The sequence below is a fragment of the Muntiacus reevesi genome, chromosome 8 (assembly GCF_963930625.1).
Source record: "Muntiacus reevesi chromosome 8, mMunRee1.1, whole genome shotgun sequence".
Lineage (NCBI taxonomy): Eukaryota > Metazoa > Chordata > Mammalia > Artiodactyla > Cervidae > Muntiacus > Muntiacus reevesi.
Genome location: NC_089256.1, coordinates 96577435 through 96587655, shown reverse-complemented (window position 1 = coordinate 96587655; position 10221 = coordinate 96577435). Strand labels below are relative to the sequence as shown.

Below are 10221 nucleotides of genomic sequence, written 5' to 3'. Positions count from 1 at the left end.
TGTAACTCCTGTGTCTCCTGCACTGGCAGGAGTCTTTACCACTGTGCAATCTGAGAAGCTACATGATGTTAATATTTATGAAAATACACCAAACAGAAGTCAAGAACTAGGCTGCTGCTGCTGCTGCTAAGTCGCTTCAGCTGTGTCCGACTCTGTGCGACCCCATGGACTGCAGCCTGCCAGGCTACTCCGTCCATGGGATTTTTCAGGCAAGAGTACTGGAGTGGGGTGCCATTGCCTTCTCCAAGAACTAGGCTACCAATTTCATTATTGTACTTTCAATAAAATACACTTCTATGATAAATACATATACCGGGACAGAAGACAGATATAAGCACAAGATCTTGTGTGGATTTGTTTTCAACACCTTTGAGTAAATAATAATGAGTATGATATCTGGATTGTATGTTAAGAATATATTTATTTTTTTAAGAAACTGACAAACTACCTCTCAAAGTGGCTGTACCATTTTGCATTCCAACCAGAAATGTATAAGATTTCCTATTGCTTCATATCATCACCAGCATTTGGTGTTATCAAAGTGCCAGAAAACTGGAGATACCAAGAAAACATTTCATGCAAAGATAGGCTCAATAAAGGAAAGAAATGGTAGGGACCTAACAGAAGCAGAAGATATTAAGAAGAGGTGGCAAAGTCAGGATGGCTACTATCCAAAAGTCTACAAGCAATAAATGCTGGAGAGGGTGTGGAGAAAAGGGAACCCTCTTACACTGTTGGTGGGAATGCAAACTAGTACAGCCACTATGGAAAACAGTGTGGAGATTTCTTAAAAAACTGGAAATAGAACTACCATATGACCCAGCAATACCACTTCTGGGCATACACACTGAGGAAACCAGATCTGAAAGAGACACGTGCACCCCAATGTTCATCACAGCACTGTTTATAATAGCCAGGACATGGAAGCAACCTAGATGCCCATCAGCAGACGAATGGATAAGGAAGCTGTGGTACATATACACCATGGAATATTACTCAGCCGTTAAAAAGAATTCATTTGAGTCAGTTCTAACGAGATGGATGAAACTGGAGCCCATTATACAGAGTGAAGTAAGCCAGAAAGATAAAGAGCAATACAGTATACTAACGCATATATATGGAATTTAGAAAGATGGTAACGATGGCCCTACATGCAGGGCAGAAGAAGAGACGCAGAAGTACAGAACAGACTTTTGAACTCTGTGGGAGAAGGTGAGGGTGGGATGTTTCAAAAGAACAGCATGTATATTATCTGTGGTGAAACAGACCACCAGCCCAGGTGGGATGCAAGAGTCAAGTGCTCGGGCCTGTTGGGCTGGGAAGACCCAGAGGAATCGGGTGGAGAGGGAGGTGGGAGGGGGGACCGGGATGGGGAATACGTGTAACTCTATGGCTGATTCATATCAATGTATGACAAAACCAACTGAAAAATAAAAAAGAAAAAAAGAAAAAAAAAAAAAAAGAAAAGAGAAGAAAAAAAAAAGAAAAGAAAAAAAAAGTACCCGGGAGGTCTCACTGCCCGTTTCTCAGGTCTGACTCTCCAACTGTCCAATGGCTTGCCACACCACCACTCCAAACCCCACATGACCTCTTTTTATTTCTTGTTTTTCAGAGAACGGTCTCTCTGAGAGTTTGCCAGACCTGGGTTTTCATCCAGATCCACCATTTGCTTGTGGCTCATTTTTCTCATTTCTTCACCTTTGCAGTCTGGGCAGGAGCGTCACGTGAGAGCATGTGTGTCAGATATTTAACAGCCTGTTGACTTAAAAAATATTCACAACCTAAAAAAAAGAAAAAAAAGAAGACGTGGCAAGAATACACAGAAGAACTGAACAAAAAAGATCTTCAGGACCCAGATAATCACGATGGTATGATCATTCACCTAGAGCCAGACATCCTGGAATGTGAAGTCCAGTGGGTCTTAGGAAGCATCACTACAAACAAAGCTAATGGAAGTGATGGAATTCCAGTTGAGCGATTTCAAATCCTAAAAGATGATGCTATATGTCACCAAATTTGGAAAACTCAGCAGTGGCCACAGGACTGGAAAAGGTCAGTTTTCATTCCAGTATTGCCAAAGAAAGGTAATCCCAAAGAATGCTGAAACTGCCCCACAACTGCACTCATCTCACACACTAGTAAAGTAATGCTCAAAATTCTCCAAGCCAGGCTTCAGCAATACGTGAACTGAGAACTTCCAGATGTTCAGGCTGGGTTTAGAAAAGGCAGAGGAACCAGAGATCAAATTGCAAACATCCGCTGGATCATCGAAAAAGCAAGAGTTTCAGAAAAACATCTATTTCTGCTTTATCGACTATGCCAAAGCCTTTGACAGTGTGGATCACAATAAACTGTGGAAAATTCTGAAAAAGATGGGAATACCAGATCGCCTGACCTGCCTCTTGAGAAATCTGTATGTAGGTCAGGAAGCAACAGTTAGAACTGGACATGGAACAAGAGGCTGGTTCCAAATAGGAAAAGGAGTACGTCGAGGCTGTATATTGTCACCCTGCTTATTTAACTTATATGCAGAATACATCATGAGAAATGCTGGGCTGGAGGAAGCACAAACAGGAATAAAAATTGCCAGGAGAAATATCAATAACCTCAGATATGCAGATGACACCACCCTTATGACAGAAAGTGAAGAGAAACTAAAGAGTCTCTTGATGAAAGTGAAAGAGGAGAGTGAAAAAGTTGGCTTAAAGCTCAACATTCAGAAAACTAAGATCATGGTATCTGGTCCCATCACTTAATGGCAAATAGATGGGGAAACAGTGGAAACAGCGGCTGACTTTATTTTTCTGAGCTCCAAAATCACTGAAGATGGTGACTGCAGCCATGAAATTAAAAGACGCTTACTCCTTGGAAGGAAAGTTATGACCAACCTAGACAGTATATTAAAAAGCAAAGACATTACTTTGCTGACAAAGGTCCATGTAGTCAAGGCTATGGTTTTTCCAGTGGTCATGTATGGATGTGAGAGTTGGACTGTGAAGAAAGCTGAGCACTGAAGAATGGATGCTTTTGAACTGACATGTTGGAGAAGACTCTTTAGAGTCCCTTGGACTGCAAGGAGATCCAACCAGTCCATCCTAGAGGAGATCAATCCTGGGTGTTCAATGGAAGGACTGATGTTGAAGCTGAAACTCCAATACTTTGGCCACCTGATGTGAAGAGCTGACTCCTTGGAAAAGACCCTGATGCTGGGAAAGATTGAGGGCAGGAGGAGAAGGGGATGACAGAAGATGAGATGGTTGGATGGCATCACCGGCTCAATGGACATGGGTTTGGGTGGATTCCAGGAGTTGGTGATGGACAGGGAGGCCTGTCGTGCTGTGGTTCATGGAGTCACAAAGAGTCGGACACAACTGAGTGACTGAACTGAACTGAAATGAATGTGCCAGATTTTGGCCATACTAATGTGACGTACTTACTTGTCATCTGTATATTTTCTTTTGTGAGGTGCTTAGATCTCTTTAGTCCCTTCTAGACTTAAAGCTCAGATCCTGGTCACCCCCAGCAGAAACCCCTATTGGATCACTCTTGGAGAAGGAGCACAGTGGGCAAGTCACTTGAGACTGAAAACTTAAGTTTTTTGGCCCAATTTTCACAGGATTTTATTGTTGTTAAGTTTGAGTACTTTGTATGTTTTACATACAGTTCTTTATCAGATGTGTCACTGCAGATATTTTCTCTCAGGATGTTTCTTGTCTTCTAACATGCTTGATATTGTCTCTTTTTGCAAAGTAGAAGTTTTTTATTTTAATGAAGTTCAGCTTATCAACTGTTTCTTTCATTGGTTGTGATTTTGGGGTTGTATTAAAAAAAATCACTATACTCAAGATTATCTAGATTTTCTCCTATGTCATTTTTTAAGGATTTGATAGTTTCACTCTTTACATTCAGGTCTATAGTACATTTGAGTTAATTTTTGTGAAGAGTGTGAGGTCAGTGTCTTGAGTAAATTTTTGCATGTCAATGTCCAGTTGCTCCAGCACTATTTGTTGAAAAATCTTTGTTCCATTGCAAGCCTTATTCCTTTGTCAAAGATCAGTTGACTATATCTATGGGTATCTACTCTGGACTCTCTATTCTGTTCCAATGACAAACATATTAGTCTACACTTTTGCACTTGCCACATTGTCTTGATACTGTAACTATCATAAAGTCTTGATTTTTGGTAGCATCATTCCTCTTTGCTCTTCACAGGATTTTGTTCCTAACATTTCCCTCTAATATATATTATTTTCCCCTTTAGAATCTTAAAATTTTAAAAAGAAAAGGTCTTTATTTATATCCTTGATCAATATCTATTTTATTTAGAATTTTCTTAGAGAAAAACAGCCTGAACTTAATGATTGTTACTTATTTAAACCTATATATCTGCATATGTTAAGAAATATACATAGGGGATGTATCTGAGAATTTTAAACAATGAACATATTAAATTCACTATCTGTTAATTAGTATGATTTGAATAAACTTTATGTATATACAATGTACACAGAATAGGGAAAACTTATCTGGTGGAACACTGACAATTATATAATTTATTCCCAATAAGATTAGAATTTCTTAGGTTACTCTTAGATTTTTTTTTTTTTCATTTATTTTTATTAGTTGGAGGCTAATTACTTCACAACATTTCAGTGGGTTTTGTCATACATTGACATGAATCAGCCATGGATTTACATGTGTTCCCCATCCCAATCCCCCCTCCCACCTCCCTCTCTACCCGATCCCTCTGGATCTTCCCAGTGCACCAGGACCAAGCACTTGTCTCATGCATCCAACCTGGTGACCTGTTTCTCCATAGATAACATACATGTTTCGATGCTGTTCTCTCGAAACATCCCACCCTCGCCTTCTCCCACAGTCCAAAAGTCTGTTCTGTACATCTGTGTCTCTTTTTCTGTTTTGCATATAGGGTTATTGTTACCATCTTTCTAAATTCCATATATATGTGTTAGTATGCTGTAATGTTCTTTATCTTTCTGGCTTACTTCACTCTGTATAATGGGCTCCAGTTTCATCCATCTCATTAGAACTGAGTCAAATGAAATCTTTTTAACGGCTGAGTAATATTCCATGGTGTATATGTACCACAGCTTCCTTATCCATTCGTCTGCTGATGGACATCTAGGCTGCTTCCATGTCCTGGCTATTATAAACAGTGCTGCGATGAACACTGGGGTGCACGTGCCTCTTTCAGATCTGGTTTCCTCGGTGTGTATGCCCAAAAGTGGGATTGCTGGGTCATATGGCAGTTCTATTTCCAGTTTTTTAAGGAATCTCCACACTGTTCTCCATAGCGGCTGTACTTGTTTGCATTCCCACCAACAGTGTAAGAGGGTTCCCTTTTCTCCACACCCTCTCCAGCATTTATTGTTTGTAGACTTTTGGATAGCAGCCATCCTGACTGGCATGTAACGGTACCTCATTGTGGTACCTCACTTTCTAACACCATACACAAAAATAAACTCAAAATGGATTAAAGATCTAAATGTAAGACCAGAAACTATAAAACTCCTAGAGGAGAACATAGGCAAAACACTCTCCGACATAAATCACAGCAGGATCCTCTATGACCCACCTCCCACAATATTGGGAATAAACACAAAAATAAACAAATGGGACCTAATGAAAATTAAAAGCTTTAGCACAGCAAAGGAAACTATAAGCAAGGTGAAAAGACAGCCCTCAGATTGGGAGAAAACAATAGCAAATGAAGCAACAGACAAAGGATTAATCTCAAAAATATACAAGCAACTCCTGCAGCTCAAATCCAGAAAAATAAATGACCCAGTCAAAAAATGGGCCAAAGAACTAAACAGACATTTCTCCAAAGAAGACATACAGATGGCTAACAAACACATGAAAAGATGCTCAACATCATTCATTATCAGAGAAATACTCTTAGATTTTTTAAAGGGTGAAAAGGGGACCTTTGTCTCCATCTTGTCTATGGTCCAACTACTGACCTAGCCATTAGATTCTGGAGCATAACAGCACAAAGCAAATCGTGCCCTTTCTGAAACCGAGTGAAACATCGTCACAAAACCAGTAACGACAGGATGAACACTATAGGGAGGAAGATAAACAGACAAAGTACTTACTTTGGTTGTCCATGATCTAAAGAGTTCTGAAAAAGAAGACCTCATATTAATACTGCTGCAGATTTATATGTCAAATATGACAGTTGAAGCAAGGTTCTCTAAAGCAATACCCTCACACATGACATATTCCTCTTTATTCATATAGTCTAGCCAATCTGGCCATTTAAATCCTTTTGGCTTGACCCTTTCCACATTACTATTTCTGAGTAGGACTTTAGAAGTTGTAGGGCAGCCCAGGGTAGTTACATTTTTTCCAAGACTTAGGAGGAGAGGGTAAAATGAGGCAGAGAATCATGAAGAAAAGCTGTGAGCCTAGGACCCTACAAGGTAACCAAGTTAAAAATCAGAGACTTCACAAGGTACGGAGCCCCAAGGGGAGCACGTGACCCAGCGTCCATCCTCAGGGCTGGGCTCTAGGCGTGGTCCAGCACGAGGAGGAGAAAGGTGAGTTACGAGGTCACGCTGTTACAGGTGTCTCTGAAAAGTCCAGGTCCTTTGGGTATGTTCTGCACAGCTTGAGTGACAAATTTGATAAGGCTTGATCCACTGTCTTGTTTATCAGTACATGCCCTTAGCCAAAAAAACATAAACTGAGGGACTATAGTTGCTGAAATACCATGATAGTCCAACTGAAACTTTGTGGTGGTTATTTCTACAGAAACCAAACAAACAAAGAAATATATTTTTGTCAGTACTTCTGATGTTAGTGCCTTGATCCTACTTTAGGCCTTCCCACTACTACCCAGTCACGACTTTCCCCCGTTTCTCCACTTTAAATCCTAATCCCCATATGTTGCTTTAAATAATACATGTGATAAAAGCTCTTACCTGGTTGATTTATTGTGAGCCACATATCAATATGAATCAGTTTTCCCCTCTCCCAGGCCCTCTCTGGTCTCTGCTGCCTCTTTAATAACTCCTTCTACTGCATTATTCTAAATGTTAAATAAAAGTCAATTGATCCTCTGTATCATTAATTAAAATTTGGTGTTTCCAAGAAGAAACCACATTTCTCTTTTTCTAGATTAGTTACTTATCATTGCCTGCTTTAATTATTTAATAATATAGTAAAACTCTTAAGAATATTCCAATTATAGTACTTCTCAATTATACATAATCAAGAAGTTTAGAAATAGGCAGTATCCCTTATAAACACACTGGGCTAAGTTTGTGCTTAACAGCTATTCCTCAAAGGACCACTCTGTAATGCACTTAGATTTTAAAAAATGTTCTTTGGCCTTTAACCAACTAAGCAATTTTAAGGGACAGTTGTTTCAGTTATTCTCATCTTGCCCACAATATAAAAAAGGCACTCATAGTAAGGAAAAATCGTCCCTAGTACCCAGAGGTATTATATTGTTTACAATAAAATTTTAAACAAATCACTGAATTGGAAAAAAAATCTACAATTTCTGGAGTGCAAATCTATATATTTGAGATTGGAAAAAAATTTTAATTTAAAATATACTTCTTAGTATTTAGCTTTTTGAGCCCAGGAAATTTAGTGCTAGTCAGAAATAAAGAATATGCTAAAAAGAAGGAATTTATATGCTACTGCTGTGCATCATGGGGCTTCCCAGGTGGTGCTAGTGGTAAAAAACACACCTGCAGTGCAGGAGACTTCAGAGATGTGGTTTTGATCCCTGAGTTGGGAAGATCTCCTGAAGGAGGAAATGGCACCCCACTCCAGTAACCCTGCTGGAGAATCCCATGGGCAGAGAAGCCTGGTGGGCTATAGTTCAAAGGGTCACAAAGAGCCGGATGTGACTGAAGCAACTTGGCACACATGCATGCTATGCATCATATCAGGTACAGGGGGAGGTTCTGAAGAAACGCAAAGTTCCCAAGTCCTTGCCAAATGAGTACCAACTATGAATACAGGAGTATTTACCTTTCACGAGATCAGAGATGATTCCTTTCTTTCATGGAAACTGAAGGAAGGAAAACTAAACAGACTCTAATAGAGCTCATCTGCTCAAATTTCTTTTTTCCTTTCTACTTGGTCTCATCAATATGTGAACCATGAAATTCCAGATGTTCAAGCTGGTTCTAGAAAAGGCAGAGTCACCAGCCGAGCGGCCCGGGCGCCCGGGCGTCTAGGAACTAAGGGCGTGTAAGTGAAAGCACGCGGGGGCTGGAGGGCGCGGGACGCACGCGCCCGGCGGGGCTGGCAGGAAGCGCCCACCTGGCCGCACGGGGAGCCCGGCGGCTGGAGGAGGGGCCCCTGAGCGCCGGAAGCTGAAGAACTCCGCCCCCTCAGCCTGCCCGCGGACCGCGCAGTGAGACTCGCGGTGCTTCTTCACCGGCTCTGAAAATCCAGCTCAGCGTAGCCCAGAAGCCTCAACCCCATGATTTGTGCAAAACTGCCGGCGACAATCTTGTAAAATAGAAGAGCGTCCCTGGGTGGGCTCGAACCACCAACCTTTCGGTTAACAGCCGAACGCGCTAACCGATTGCACCACAGAGACTCCAATGTGGTTGCCATCTCCAGCCATAACCTTTATGAAGAATAATAAAGGCAGCGTGTGAATGTTTCTTTCTTTTCCGCTTGCTGATTCCTCTCATTAAAATCCGACTTTTCCAGTTAGCATTTCTAACCCTTTAATTCTATTTTCCACCTTTAAGCATACTGTAAAATTATAAAATACACCAAGATCGAACAGAATTTCATATTGCAAGAGTGTTAAAATACTGCTGTTACTCCCCACCCCCCTCCCGTTTGGAACGTTTTGTTTCAGGGAGTTAACTATTTATTATGCTTGTTTTATAGGGAAATAAAAATTAAAAAAAAAAAAAAAGAAAGAAAAGGCAGAGGAACCAGAGATCAAATTGCAAACATCCACTGGATCATCAAAAAAGCAAGAGAGTTCCAGAAAAGCATCTATTTCTGCTTTATTGACTATGCCAAAGCCTTTGACTGTGTGGATCACAATAAACTGTGGAAAATTCTGAAAGAGATGGGAATACCAGACCACCTGACCTGCCTCTTGAGAAATCTGTGTGAAGGTCAGGAAGCAACAGTTAGAACTGGACATGGAACAAGAGGCTGGTTCCAAATAGGAAAAGGAGTACATCAAGGCTGTATATTGTCACTCTACTTATTTAACTTATATGCAGAGTACATCATGAGAAATGCTGGGCTGGAGGAAGCACAAGCTGGAATCAAGATTACTGGGAGAAAAATCAATAACCTCAGATATGCAGATGACACCACCCTTAGGGCAGAAAGTGAAGAAGAACTAAAGAGCCTCTTGATGAAAGTGAAAGAGGAGAGTGAAAATGTTGGCTTAAAGCTCAACATTCAGAAAACTAAGATCACAGCATCCGGCCCCATCACTTCATGGCAAATAGATGGGGAAACAGTGGAAACGGTGGCTGACTTTATTTTTCTGGGCTCCAAAATCACTGCAGATGGTGACTGCAGCCATGAAATTAAAAGATGCTTACTCCTTGGAAGGAAAGTTATGACCAACCTAGACAGCATATTAACAAGCAGAGACATTACTTGGTCCATGTAGTCAAGGCTATGATTTTTCCAGTGGTCATGTATGGATGTGAGAGTTGGAATATAAAGAAGGCTGAGCACTGAAGAATGGATGCTTTTGAACTGTCATGTTGAAGAAGACTCTTGAGAGTCCCCTGGACTGCAAGGAGATCCAACCAGTCCATCTTAAAGGAGATCAGTCCTGGGTGTTCATTGGAAGTACTGATGCTGAAGCTGAAACTCCAATACTTTGGCCACGTGATGCAAAGAACTGACTCCTTGGAAAAGACCCTGATGCTGCGAAAGATTGAGGGCAGGAGGAGACGTGAACGACAGAGGATGAGATGGTTGGATGGCGTCACCGACTCAATGGACATGGGTTTGGGTGGACTCCGGGAGTTGGTGATGGACAGGGAGGCCTGGCGTGCTGCGGTTCATGGGGTCACAAAGAGTCGGACATGACTGAGCAACTAAACTGAACTGTACTGGTCTCATTATTTTCATTCTTAAACTATGGATTTTTGAGAATAAGTACCTGTTTGCAAAACTACTGTGGAATAAAATCTGAGTCCTCACATTCTCTAGATTTTAGAATTTTCACAATTTCATAATATCCCA

The 10221-nt window shown here is 40.9% G+C and overlaps 1 non-coding gene across 1 annotated transcript; it reads right to left on the bottom strand.

Moving 5' to 3' along the window:
- Positions 1 to 8513: 8513 nt before the first annotated feature.
- On the bottom strand, positions 8514 to 8587 carry TRNAN-GUU (transfer RNA asparagine (anticodon GUU)). The gene has a single exon. It is a non-coding gene; the product is annotated as a tRNA-Asn (tRNA).
- Between the last annotated feature and the right edge of the window lie 1634 nt (positions 8588 to 10221).